The sequence below is a fragment of the Eleginops maclovinus genome, chromosome 10 (assembly GCF_036324505.1).
Source record: "Eleginops maclovinus isolate JMC-PN-2008 ecotype Puerto Natales chromosome 10, JC_Emac_rtc_rv5, whole genome shotgun sequence".
Taxonomy (NCBI): domain Eukaryota; kingdom Metazoa; phylum Chordata; class Actinopteri; order Perciformes; family Eleginopidae; genus Eleginops; species Eleginops maclovinus.
Window position 1 is genome coordinate 10379880 of NC_086358.1, and position 14900 is coordinate 10394779.

At 40.6% G+C, this 14900-nt stretch overlaps 1 protein-coding gene across 7 annotated transcripts in view; it reads right to left on the minus strand.

The window, feature by feature from the left end:
- LOC134871152 (zinc finger MIZ domain-containing protein 1-like) overlaps positions 1-14547 on the minus strand; it is a 100860-nt gene extending 86313 nt beyond the window's left edge. For 4 of the 7 annotated variants that reach the window (XM_063893774.1, XM_063893773.1, XM_063893772.1 and 1 more), the window contains exon 1: positions 14214-14546. The gene's annotated coding sequence lies outside the window, so the exon portion shown is untranslated. Of the gene's footprint in view, positions 1-14213 lie in introns of all 7 variants that reach the window. The other 3 variants (XM_063893776.1, XM_063893775.1, XM_063893770.1) reach the window with 2 other exon arrangements.
- Positions 14548-14900: the final 353 nt, after the last annotated feature.

Below are 14900 nucleotides of genomic sequence, written 5' to 3' on the forward strand. Positions count from 1 at the left end.
TGGCTGGCTGAAGGCTGACACCAGTATCAAGGCCCATGAATATTCAGAGACCAAGTAAATAAGGCAGATAGCACTTGACATGTTTAACACCCACCCTTGGCACCTTCTCTCTACAAAGCCAACAAGGTGAAGAAGCGTAACAAATATGTTGCTTGTTTGTAGGCGGCAACAATCCCTGCTGATGAATTGGATGGTTTTTGAACAAAGAAAATTAGTTTCAGTGGGCGAGCTACATCAAAATAAGCTGGACTCGGAAAACAATCAGATTTCCTCTGCGGGATTTGAGTTGCTAAACTGCTGTTTTTTAGAGACTGGCATTAAAATAGAAAATATGTAACATTATGCATTGCAATATGCTGACATTTACATTCTTAGAAAAACATGTTTCCCTCCACTATAATCCCTGCTGGTATCAAAATGTTTTCTCTCTAAATATTTACCAACCCTGAGTCACATCTAAAGCCTTACACAGGCACCTTGAGACTTCCTATTTTTTCTCCAAGTGTTGTGTCCCAAAGGAAATGCAGTGAAAGCACTACAGACTATCTTGCGAGTGAGTTAAGTCTCTGAACACACAAAGCATTCCTCCAACACCTCAAGCAGCTCTGAGGAAGAAAAATATATTTGCCACCAACAAAATGCACTGCTTAAAATCTGAGTCTGAGAGAGGAGCGGGGATTCATTTGGTTTCCCGCAGTTTTGACACAAAAAAAGCAAACAGTAGTGAATGTATTACGAGAAAAGCAATGTAAATATTGACACTTTGATATTTTGTCGCTAGGCTTATCCACTGGACCTTTCCAGGTAAAGCCATTTAACATCTGCTGTGTGTTATAACAGGTGTGAGGGTTGAAGTAATACCCTGCTGAAAATCTAGCTTTTAAATGTCAAATACTAAGTTTATACTTTCCTACTTCCATATGTTAGCCGTGACAATGGATTCTATTGGAAAACGAGCAAACTACAAACTTTTCCGAGCCACGTTTAAGCTAAAAGATTAGCTGAGAATTCAATAGATTATAATGTTAGATCACGCCAAACGCTCAAGTTGTGCTTGCATTAGCTGACTGGCCTCAACAGCTTCATTCATGCTATTTGGTAAATAGTAAACGGACTGTATTTATATAGTGTTTCATACGGTCTTTACGAGCCCTGAAAACCCATCAAAATCAATTTTGCCCTAGGTGACAGCTTCAAAAACATACAACTAAGAAAACATAAAAATGACAAAGAATATATTTAGTTCTTGTTGTGATGTTTATTCCCGCCTAATACTAATAAATGAATATTAGATACAAAGAAAATAAAGTAGGACTTCTTTACTTGGTTTGGTTAGCAGCTCGTGCATTATGCCTTACTTAAACACACACATGCAAATATATATTCACAATGTGAGCGGTCAATAAAATGTGAACACAAAAGGGTCATGCGCAGGGCATTACCCAGCTGTGTCTCTGCAGCAAGCACACAGCTTCCGAATGAACTGAGAGGTTGTGTACCACTCAACACCACACAGCCACACACAGGCACATGCACTCTAACCTCCACTTACCGCCACCCCCACCCACTGCTCAGTGCACCCTGCCTCCTGATAAGCTGGTTTGCCAGGCTTGCCAGCGCCACTGATGGCTCCGTTTGCACAACCGTTCCATTGTTGCAGTGCAGAGTGGACCACTGCACTTTGGACCTTTCAGTGGGGAGAGCCTACTATTTTGTTTCCCTTAAGGGCATCCACTGTGGTTTATCTGCAAGCTGCCAACCACACACACGCTTTAAACACTGCATTAAGGATATTTAAGGAGAGAAAACATAAACAGTAGCGGCTGCGTATCCGGTGCTGCTGCTGTTAAGCACTACAGTCAGTTTGCCTGGCAGTTGATTTTTCCAGAGCTTAAAAAGACTCATAAAAAAGGCAGCTGAATTATCTGGGTTCCTGGAACCTGATCCACTGCCGGCTGACCTTTAGCGCAAAGCAATATTAAACGTAATAGTCGGGAGTTAAGTGATTGCAATTTATGAGTCCATTTAAGCAGATTCAATATTGGATGACAAATGATTACCTCAGTAAAGTAAAGCTTACACATGCGAAAATAACCCCACGACACACAAATACAGAGCTTTATCAAACTTAACAATCAGCTCACTGTCTGTCTGCTGTGAGTCTGGCTCAGCGGAGGGCTGAACAGAATTTTAAAAATGCATGACAAGACTAGAAGAAGAAGACGACGAAGGAGAGGTTGCATATTAAAAAATCCTAGGTTTTTTTGGGGGGGGGGCTCTAACTCTAATAAGCTAAAATTGATGTGTATTGAATAGATGTTGCCTCTAAATGTGGTCAACTGGCCAAATGGATTAAGTGTATCAAATCCATTTTCCTGAGTGCATTGAGGAAGTGTCAAAATGAAATATTTTCAATTTAGCCCCTTAAGGTCCAAGATGTCTTCATCCTGCTGTAGAACAAGCTGCTTACCCTGCAAAAACAGGCTGCAACACATCGCTAAACGTGGCCCGGGCTTTAAATTAGCCTGACACAATCCACATATTTGATTCACTGTGCAGCCAGAAAAGAGCTACATGACTTTCAGGCATTCAGCTCAGACTATAAAGAAACAATGTAGACTACTTTGCACACTCCTCACTGCTCTCTTTTCAGCCACATCCTCTTGGATTTTATGACTCTGGTTAAAATGCAACCATTAAATATTCATGTGCGAGGGCTTTCACCCGTGAAGCAGCCCCCCCATGTCCCCCCCACCCCCTTCGCTCTCTTTCTCTCTCTGAATCCCTCTTTCTCTTTCCAAGTTTTGTGAAAGTGAGAAACTTTTTCAGATTTTAACTGACAGGAGCTAAATATTAAAAAAATAAGAAGCTTCAGGAGTTCAGCAAAGTGCAGACTAGTCCTCTCCAATATCCTATGAGTCTTGGCTGGCTTTCATCCTCATTGTTTTAAGATTTTCAGACTGCAGTGAGAGTCTTGTAGAGTAATTAACATGACAATACAAACTGTGGAGATAAATGAAAACAAACACTCAGTAGCTGAACAATGACGCAATGAAAATTGATCGTTCACAATCACTCCGTAGAGAATAGGGAGGTTTTTTTTACTCATCAGCATCATAAACTATATATTGCTCATTCATTTTTCACTTGGTGTCTTGGCTGTTTATTATGCAAAACATTTCCTATCAGCAGCAAAAGTAACGACACAAATAATTCATACTTTCCCTCTTAGAAATCAGAAGTAAAATCCATGATATATAGCAGGTTAGAGCGTATATAATAGATCGGGGATGAAATTATGTCTTCAGGTATAGACAGTAGCATAAATAAAGGCTGAAATGTGATTTTGCTGCAGTAAACATTAGGGAAATGTTTGAGGCTTTATTTGCGTTGATGTGATCCGCATACAAATCAAGGGATGCAACATTCAGGGCTTCTCCAAACAAGCGATTTTACAGACAAATGAAGCAACTGCTCTCAGACATGCCCCCTGTCCTTGTACCAAAGGTGGCAAAACGCATGTATGACAACTGGATTTAAGTTGATTTCACTGCCAGAAATGGAGAGGGAGAAGAAAATGATCCCGGCACAATATTGTTGTTGTGTGAATACTTCATTCATACTGAACTAATCTTTTTAGTGATTTGGGAGTAACGATTTGTGCCACTTACTAATGAATGAACAAATGATTCAGATTTTTGTGAATTATGTCCGCTGCAAGCAAGTTTGAAAAGCAAGTTTTTGTGATCACTCTTTTTTTTTTAATCAGCCACCAGGATTTCTTTTTTGTTCCACCACTGAGCAGCTGATTAAGATAAATATTTTTTTCTTTTCACAGCAGTACTTTTAAAAATTCCACTTGCCAGAAACAGGGTACAACTTTCCATCGTCGCTCGTCTTTGATAAAAGTCCAATAAGAAAACAAAAAGTGGAGGATGGATTGCGAAACACGAAGGGTTTTCAGGGACATTATTCGCCTCTTGGAAGCCTGCCCGCTCTTTTGAAAAGCTTTTTTTCTTTCTTCAAAGCAAACGCTGATGACATTACCCATTTTAGTCCCAATTAAAATTTATTGAAAACATCTAGGAATCACTGTACGGCTAATATAAACACAACTAGCTTGTCAAATTCAGACAAATACAGCGATCACAGGGGGAAAAAAAGGATCCCTTCCCCGGCCTTTTGAGTTCGTAACAGCATTTAATCTGCTGTAATGATTTACAATATGACAAGTCAAGCAAGATTTACTGTGACAGATAGAATGGGACCCAACATAAATATAATTACAGCTCACATGATCCTCTCCACCTCCCTTCTCCAAGGGAAGAGTCTGCCAATGCCACACAAAGAGGATGCAGGCTAGCACCCTTGCGTGATTTGCTTTATCATTTGCTCCTGAAAACCAGCCGACGCCATAAAAACTCATAAAAACAACAACAGAGCCACAAAGTATTATGGATTTATCAATGCTTGGTGAAGCAAGGTTTTGATAGAAGGCATGTTTGCTGAATAAAGGTGGTCCTCGTGGTGTGCTGTTTGACCTCGGATTACGGAGGTCAAGCAAAACCACAGAGCAACAGTTTGTGGTGTTTCTCAGGAAAACAGCTGCCATACACTAAAGAGTGGAATTTAAGGATGGATGCTTGCAAATAGGGCTGAAACAATTATCATCAAAAATCTAAAACTGTTGTACGTCTTTAAATACCAAATATTGGCTCCAAATCATCAAATCAATCTGAATTCTGTAACTGAAGTCAACATATTTCTACCCGTTTCAAAATGTTATGAGTGTTAGTATTTTTAAATAAAGGACAGATAAAGCTGGTTGCTGCACTTCAAAAGATACTGAAGTTTATTTGAAATTCTGTTAGATCAAGTGGGCAAAGAGTTTTGTACGAGAGAATGCACAAAAATAATAAGCATCAAATGTAAATAAGAAGTGTCCATATGAAATTGATTGTGCCGGATTCTCTGGTCAATAAAAGTCATAAACTGTGAGAAGTGGCAACACATAGGGGTAATTCTCCGAAAGAAAACCAGTGTGCTCAACCCCCCTGGCCAGCCAAGATTAGGTTTCACATTCCTACCTCACAAATAACACACACACACACACACACACACACACACACACACACACACACACACACACACACACACACACACACACACACACACACACACACACACACACACACACACACACACACACACACACACAACACACACAACACACACAACACACACACAGAGGTGTAATGAGACACAGACACTTTCTGACCTCGGACTATTTTATCTCACTGATGATGTTTACACCATAAGTCAAGCACAAGGATATCTTCCCTCTTGTTCTCCGTCCAATATGTGGAGGATCAACCCCTCCTTCCCCCTCACTTGCACACACCCCCTCCACCTCCATCACCCTTCATGCTAATGTACAACACATTAGTGAAACCAGCCGCGCACTGTTTTCGTCCATGGTGACACGAAGGATGCTGGGCCCTCGGGTGAGCCATCTCTTTCTTTCTCTCTACTCCCTCCCTCCCTCCCTCCCTCTACATGCCAGGCACATCACGAGCACGGCCTCACACCACAGCGTCTGTGAGTCAAACATGCCCTCCTTATAGAGCAGATGGTCAAAAATAGCGTCCGTCGTCAACATTTTTGTAAGCCGTGGGACCCGTTGGGCCACACACTGTTTGCCAAGAAGAAGCAGGGGTGCAATATATGTGTGTGTAAAAATAATCTGGTCAGCTCCTCTCTGTTTGATACTGACAAAGTGAGAGTGCCCTGTTGTTAGAAAAAAAGGGCTTATGCAATCTGCACCTATAAATAAGAGTGTGAAACGTGTCTGCATATGTGTCTCACTCTGTGTTTACGTCCAGAGAACACTTCCTAATTAATGAGTCAGCAGCAGTAGTTGTTATGATATCTGTGATTACTATTAGTGAGTGAAACTATCTCTTGTGTCTGGACAGCCACCGGACGAGGGAACATAAGGAAACAGACAGGACGTGTTTACAGAAGAGTTATTTAAAGTCACCTTTTGGACAGTGCCGCATGTGGCTAAGGGCCATAATTGCACATGCTGTGCCGATATACAAACACAGGATTCATATCCTGAAAAGCCAGGTCATCCAGAGACACAATTACTCATGTAGCTAGCTGTTAACCCATTGATCCCTGAGCATGTAATATATTATTATATTCAGAGTAAGTACTGCTACTCAGAGCTACTCTTATTTGACATGTCAATAGTATTAGGCATATTCTAAGACACTTTGAGGAAATAATATATTGTTCACAATTTTAAATTGTCTGGGTTTCTGTGGCTCAACATGAATTCAACACAAGAATAGACAAGAGTGTCAGTGTTCCTGGTATATTAAAACCAATATGGGATGTTCTTTGACTATTGTGTTTAAAAAAGCATCAGAAGTGTAAATTGGTGGGAACATTTTTTGTTTTTTATTTTATTTTATATCCTTTTCTGTTCCTTATTTGTTCTCTTTATCTATATGCCTTGGCACTACAATTCCTATCATGCTTTGGGTGATGTAAACAGGAGGTTTTATGTTGACATGGAAGCATGTTTGCTGCGGGCTACACCCATTTTGTATGTCTATATTTGTTTAAATGATGGCAAATATGCACAATAAAATATCATGCTGCTTTACTAGCAGTTCCTGTTTCTACTACAGACATAAATCACCTGCAATACTTTCACACTGAAAAAAGGTCTTGCTTTAAGGATTATAATGGTATGGTGATAAGTTTAATTTATTCATCTTTAAATCAATATTGATCTGATCCCAATTTACCAATTGCAACACGTAACAAAACGTAAGTTCTTCTTAGGATTTCCATCAGATAAATGGACATGTATCCAGGATGGACAACACAAACTCTGCTGTTGCTAGAAAGAGTAAGACGCAGAACAAAAGGGGTGTGATTTTTGACCCAAAATGCATCAGTCGGATGCTAAAGGGTTAATGTATTCCACCCATATCCAGTGCTGAGACTCCTGTCATGGTCTTCTTTCACTGCCCACAGCTGTCACGTTCATGTATCAGCTCCGGTCTGTGATGCACGGCTTGCACCTGGGTAACCGACCGCACACAGACACCGTGTTAGATCGAATGTGCAGTGTAAGCTGACACACGGGCTTTCTGCTCTCTGAGCTTCATCATCAGACTGCTTTGTTTGAGCAGGTGAGAAAAGAAAGAAAACCGAACTTCAGTAAACAGATGCCATCATACTTTCTTCTAGGAAAGTGTAAAGGTGATTCTCGCAATTTTTTTTCTTGCCTATTTTAGAGGTAAAATGATAAAGTAAATAATCCCAAAAATGTTTGTTGTCCTGTAACTCTCACACAGCTACTCAACAAACATGCCTATATGTTGAACCATTGTGGCTGTTCAGAAGATAGTTTTCATCATATACTTAAAAACTTGACACAAAAATCAATATAGGCAAGTGTAAATCTATGAGCTCAAATTTTCTCTGTTGTAGATCTAATTTGGCACAGTTTTACATGCAGAGCCCCGAAAAACAATGTTCTAATCTTCTTTCTTATCGACATCAACGATTTAATTAGTGCTTATTTAAATGAAAGGTTGCTCTTTTTACAAGAATGTCAATGCCCCAATCAGTATTAAGTAATCTTTCCGCCATGTTCATTAAAGTATTAATTGACACAAAACAGGAAATATTCAAAAATGCTAATAATGAACTATGAGCAAATCAAATAACTTGTGTTTTACTCAGCCATCAGTCCTAACCCCAAGGGCATTCAATGTTCAGAAATACAAAACAGAGAAGCATTGAATCCTCACTCCTCATTAAGGAGACTGAAAGAGAATGTGATGACAGTTTTTAAGGGTTGTTTTCGTACACTCTGTCAATCAAATGCTGAAATGAGATCACACGCGGTTAAGGCATTACGACTTTTGGGTTGTTTAAATCATAACCAGAGACATATTAACTTTTCAAGGGCCGTAAAATGAAGTTGATGAACTAAACATTTCAAAACTATGTTAAATGAATCACCATCATTGAGAATCAAGGCCCCTAGGGATAAAAGTTATAAGCCAATATCACTTTAGGTCATCATAGGACAGAGTGACAATGCAAAAGGGAAAACCGGTGAAATGCAAAACAATATTTAAATATGAGATTCATGTGTCGACATGACGAATGAGAATGTCGGGGATTTTATCTACTTGTGTTTTGCATCTTGATAGCAAACTTGAAAGCATTTGACATTTGTGTTTGGTGTGGAGGGGAAGGGGGGTTGGTAGAAGTATCTGGAGGAGGAGAGTGGGTAGCGGGGTGTTGCTGGGGAAAGAGATTACCCTCAGACCTTTTCTTTGAGAGCGACAGAGAATGGGGGGGAAGGATGTTCCCTGTGTATTAGTAAATCCCAGTTAATTTTCCCTGTCAGAGAACAATGAGATATAGACCCCCGCGGGCTCTGTTGAATGTAATTCCACCACTTGCTCAGAATCACCTTCATTACTCATCAGAGGTGTGGATCTCTCCCTCTCTCCTAAATAAAAAAAAAAGACCTCTGGAGCCAGTACTAGACGTTGTGATGCTTCAACAGAGCCCCCCAGGAGTCTTTTCAGCACCCATTTTTTTTATAGTGAGATTACACCTCTTGAGACGTTTTCTCATTTCCAGAGCAGCTGCTAGTTTCTCAGTCTATGTTGAAATCTGAAGAGAGAAATATGACTTCCGTGCAACACTATCCCGTGCTGCTATACCCTTCAAGGTCCCTGGGTTGGACCTTGTTTAATTTATAGAAGCTGAGACTTAGGAAAAGCCGGATGTTATTCATGATTCAGAGCCTTTCATTTACACTTAACACTGCAGTGCTGCGCTCTGACATCATCTGCGTATGTTTTTCACAGCATGTCACATTCAACATGCATGAGTCTGCGACTGCTGGGGGGCCTCGAAAGCTCCAATTATAGCCATCGTGGGGTTAAGACTCACAGACTGGATCTAGGTTTTTTTTCTCTCACAACTACCATGTCGCTCCTAAACTCACCCAGTTTTAACTGCTGAGTATCACTGCCTTATAATTGTATTTTAATATCTTATTTAACCTCCATGTCATCCAGATATTCAGGGAACCTGACAGCAAATGTGAGCAAAACAATTTCAATCACAGGCATTCAGCAGATAGTTGAGACTAGGGTTGAAACTATTCAATATTTTCATTACCAAATTCATCTGTGCAATTAAAACTTTATGTCAAAAAGAGCTCAGAGGTCACAGTGATGCCATTTATTTGCTTGTTTTGTCAACATATATTAAGAGTACTATCCCAAATTACCTTTAATTCACAGCAAATATAACAAATAAAAGCAACAAATCCTCCGTTTTTAGCAACTGGAACCCAAGATTGTAAAAAGACTACCAATTGAGTATTAAACTAATTGTCTCATGACACAACATCCAGTACTAAGTCAGTGTCTTTAAGCACTAACAACAAATCATGCTAGAATTGCAATAATAAGCCAGTCAGAAAGAAAGTCAAACATTTGCTATTAGCAGCCTATGTGTTAAGGTTTCATACTTTTCTTTGCCAATAATGATAGCAGACTTAATATATTTGTACTGTTGTTCAGACAAAACAAAACCTATAAAAAGGCTTCACCTTGAGAAGTGGGAAATCATAACGGGTATTTTTGGCATTTTCCAGACAAAACATTTGTTGCAGCCCTAAATCTTGCACATTATTGATATTTGAAATAAAGTGGGTTATTTTCTGGTGTACCAAGCAGGCATGGGATCTAGCCAGAAATACAGTATTTAGACCTATTAATCACGAGATGTGTGTTTTTCTGTTCCGGCTAACTTCCCCTCTAGCATGGCTGCAGCTGTAAGAGGAGGCAGGACTATTGTTCAGACTAACAAGGGGCACAGAGGTCACTTGCATTTTCACAAGAGCTTTGCCAGAGGGGTATGGGAAGTAGCCGGCACACAAGTCTGTTTGGTATGGATCTACACTAAAGTTTTTTCTATAAAATCACCTCATTCCCAGTCTATTATTAAAGGGGATGGATTAGATTAAGTGAGATTATGCAGAGAGGGGCTTCCTAAAAAGAGCAAAAATAACACACTCAGTACTTAGCAGGCGAGTCAACAGTGGGATTAAGCCAGAAGGACACGTTCAAATCCAATGCTAATATGCACAATGGTCATCCTTCCACAGGCTCAACTTGTAAGTGGTTTCAAATGTTGTTGCTTCACATTTCTCCACACATTTTAACAAGCTGTAGCAGCTACGCAAATCTGACTTTTATTACCATATTTTGGTCCTAAATCTGAAATCAATCTACATTTTGACAAATCTCGAGACCTCAAATAAGGGTTGTATTTCTTCTCCTCATCCCTCCTGTCAAGCTGTCTCTCTCTCTGTGCGTACAGTTTGTACAATAACAACTCCTATCACCAATGCAACCGAAAATATGCACAAAGTGGTTGCACACTCTAACATGATTAAATGATGTGTGGTCTGGCGTCACTCCCAGCACCTCTCCCATCCCTCGCCTCGCTCTGTATCTCGCTCCTGCATGAACGCAAACACACACACGCACACACAGACACAGATTCCCTTTCCCTGAGCTGTGTTTAGAAAATAGAAGCTTCATATTAACAGTCAACAGTCAAGCTGACAGGTACAGTCTGGCCATTCCTTCCATCATAAAACCCCCTCAGTGGGTATCTTGCACAGACAGTACACATGTTACTGCAGCTCCGTGTCACCAAGGCGGAGCGTCGCAAATCATTACAAACACACACATGAGGAATGCAGAATAACACATGGGGGATGATTTCAGTGGTATGTTGATGAAATGCTTACTTTGGTATTCTGAGTGGTGGATAAAGTATTTAGATGCCTACTGGAATAAAACTAGCATTACCACAGAGTAAAAATACTACACTATAGGTCAAATTACAGAGAAACATGCTTAGGTACATTAAATTACTTGTGTAAGCAACAATTGAATGCTGTAAATGAAAATGGAGCTAATTTAAGCACAGTTTACTGCTAGGTAGGTTAACCAGAGGTTTAAAAATAAAAATAAAAACTCAGAGGGATAAATCTGACGGGTCACAACCTAAAAAACTAGATAGGAAAGATCTGACTGTATTTCATAATATCTACTAAAGCTTCTTGCTAAATTTTGGAAGGTTTTCAGTAAAGTAATACCTTCACAAGTGATCGACAGTGTGCAGGATTCTTTTGTTCTTTGCCATGATAGCAAGCCAAAAAGCATGGGTTTTATATACAACAATGCAATAGATTTACAATGATCATATGTTTTGCATGTTAAATCTTAATCTGCGAAATAACCACCAACTATAGTTCTAATACAGATGTTAAAAACATCAACAACTCACTCTGAAATATGCTGGAGTTACGGTATAAAGTAGCACGACATTTCTTGAATAAACACTCTTAGTTAGTTTCCATCACTAGTAATCCAAAACAATCTCTCTGCCAAAGATATTGCATTCTTAAAACAACCATTGAAAGAGTTGTGTTTTCCTACAAATAATGCATTTATAAGATTATTAACACCGAAGTGTTGTTTGACACCAAACTAAACCTCATGATTAAGCTACTACAACCGCCCACTGACACACTTTCAGTTCGGCAAGCTCCACACTTGCCCTGCACTCTCTCCTCACTCATTGAAAATAGCCATACCAGCACAGTGATTCATCCCAGGAGTTTATTCTCCCGAGCAAAGACAACACAAAAAGGACCTTGAGCGAAACCTACACAAACCTCCCACAGGCTCTGACCGCAGAGGAAGAGCAGTCGCTTTCTTACTCGGTCGTCTTTTTCCTGTTAGAGTGCTTAAGAGGGCTCTCCGTACGCAGGAGCTGCTCGCTGCCAGTGGAATTCCCAAGAAGAATCAATAACAGTATGACATTATCCGCCATCTAACAGCCCTTTTTACCAGCTGCTTAAGCACATATTGTTGGTAAAGGATACTAACCGTTTGGAGAGGGTTTGATACAGGATATAGAAGAAAATATTCACAAAACAGCATTTATCTTTTAAATATTTGGGTGCAAAATGACACTGCACACTGTGTTGTGTTTAGGGAATATTTTCAAGACAAAAGCAGCATGGGATGCAGTATACAGATAATATTTCAGAAGGTGAGAGGTGTGTGAGAGACACATCAGCTCTCCTCGCAGGTTGTCCGGCTTACTGCTGGAGAGGTAATGAGGCCTCCTGTGTGTCCTCTCTGATCTGAGAGTTGAATAATTTCCCATGTGGCAAAGTCATTTCCAGCTTCCGCTTTTACTCTCACCTCGTAGGGTGGGTGGAAAGGCGAGAGCAGAAAAACTCCCACCCTGCACTGAAAACGTGTTGCCATTGTCAATCCACACAGCCACACACGGACTGGCTGCAGTCCAGACAAACACAGATTTGCGTCAGTGTTTTAAAACGTATACACTATTATACTATACTATTGTTTTTTTGCATCTATTTTTAGTTGTTTTTTAAAATCTGTGTCAGAAGCAGCACGGCGTCCTTTTACAGTTTAATTCTCCCTCTCTATGTGCTGATGCTTCTCATTGGTCAAGGGGAAACTCAGAGTTAATAAATGGTGTACTTCAGCACCCAGACACACGTGCTGGGTTGCAGATCTCTGTTTCAATGTGTCTTTTGTTTGACGGCTGGTGTTTCAACATCCTCAACTTGAATAGAAGAAGGTCAGCCTGGTGGGGTCTGCCCCATGGTTATTCAGGAGCCCAACCTGGGGGCCCCACAGAGCTGGGGTGCCTGGAAGGGAGTAGAAATGGCAGAAAACCTCCTTCTCCATCGGACACCATACCTAATCTATGAAGTATAAGTTTGGAGGTTTCCCCGCTCAAGCAGATCTCAAACAGCGGTTCATCACACATGCCATCAAATGCTTGTGAATAAATGGAAACCTGTTTCATTCAGGAGTTTGAGTAAAGAACAACTAACAGGTGCAAAAACAAAGGCACCTTTTAAGTTTGACAGCACATCGAGACTGTTTCCGAAAGTTTTTGAAACCATGTCAGCCTATCATAAAAATGTAAACAAGCAACCGAGGCTGCTCAAGAACTGGTGACACCACAGAAGTTTTACATGACCCTCAGCGGCTTGGTCTAAACAGGCTGACTGCTGAGAGGGACACATTTGGATGCTGCAGCAGCCTTAAAAGCAGACTAGAGGAGAATGAACTTTTCAGAAACATAACACAAACACGAAGAGTTCTCCTGGATATCTCACCAGAAAAAGATGATAAACATCTGCACGTGTTTGTTTGTTCCCAAGATTTTTAGAAGCAGAGTGTACAGTGCATGTGTATAAAAGAGAAACACACTCCCTCTCCCTCACTGTCAATGGCTACGAGGCAGATCAGGCAGCAGCTTACTTTTTTTCCACTTGATTATGCTTTTTGCTTCCTGGACAGATGTACAGCAAGTGGAAATGATTCCAGGTCTACATGAGAGGCCCCCTCAATCCCCAACTGGTTCCATATTCAGACAGCAGGAATTTGGGGAGTCAACTTGTTAAACCTTAGTGAAGCTATGGCAGCAACATAACTCCAAACTGTGACATAAATACACTGATATTCAATAGTTTACAAATGGGCTGCTGTTAACAAACTTCAGAAATAAACATATAACATGACATCTATTGAACAATCCACGCTGCTGCTGCTGCAGAGACCGCTGTCTTGAAATGCCCACTTCGTCTTCCTGCAGCCTTCATGTAGCAGCGTTAAACACACATTAGACAAACCATGTGCTTTGTGCACATCCAAAGGTAAAAACTACCTTACGCATACACACACACGCAAAGACACACACGGCGCAGCATGATTCATTCTGCAAGCAAAACGCATACAGGCTGCTACAATGTAGCCTCCAAGCCCCAACGCTGTTGAGATCAACGCTGCATCTGTTACTAACGAAATGCACAACCTGCTTAACAGCCCGCCGGTTCAATCCCGATGGCACACAGCGGCGTGATAGTAAATATAAAGCTGCCGTTTATTATCACGGGCTCCGACGTGCTCCTCAGTGCCAGTTCAAGTGGTCACTCTATTGTTGAGAAACAATCTGAGCCAAAGTGGAAACAAAACCTTTCCCGAGACAAGAGCCTCGCAGCGCGACACCGGAGACCAAGCAAGTTTGCAGTTACTCACCCGGTTACAAAGCGGAGAAAGTCCTCGGTAATTTTCGGCTCTTGTTTTTAAATATCTTCCCCCCTCACGGCCACTGAGAATGGGCTCAACGTCAGTGGGTGAGTAACTGAATAGGCTCGGAGAGAGCGCAGTAAGTTGAAGTGTCAAATTACATTGGCTATTCTATTACCAAAGGGACCCATGCTCGGTGGCTGCTGACAAAATGTGTCGCGGATTTTCTGCGGAGAAGCCATCAGGAGAGAGCTGGGAGCCGGACTGAGGCTCAGCTCTGCAGCCATCTGCTACACTGAGACCCGCTCCCTGTGTGGAGGTTCCATCCGGGTCTGTAGCTGTTAGGACGTTCTTTTTATTTGGTGGGATTTCAAAGGCAAGTAAACAGTGGTGACAAGTGGGCTCACACATTAAAATGGAAATAAGGCATGCTGGGTATTTTATTTGGTGTCTCTTTATTGATTAAATTAACTTAACGACGCATTATGGTTATTTCTTGCAATTTAAAGAGGAAATCATTTTACATAATAGCATAACAAAGTCATTCAGAGTGGTATGTTATTTATTAGGTCGTTCAAAACTATAACTATTATCAGTGGTAATGTTATAAACAAATATAAAATATAAAACTGAAAGAAATGTTAAAAAATATTTAAAAAATGTAAATCGAAAATATAAAGTGAAATAAATTAAAAC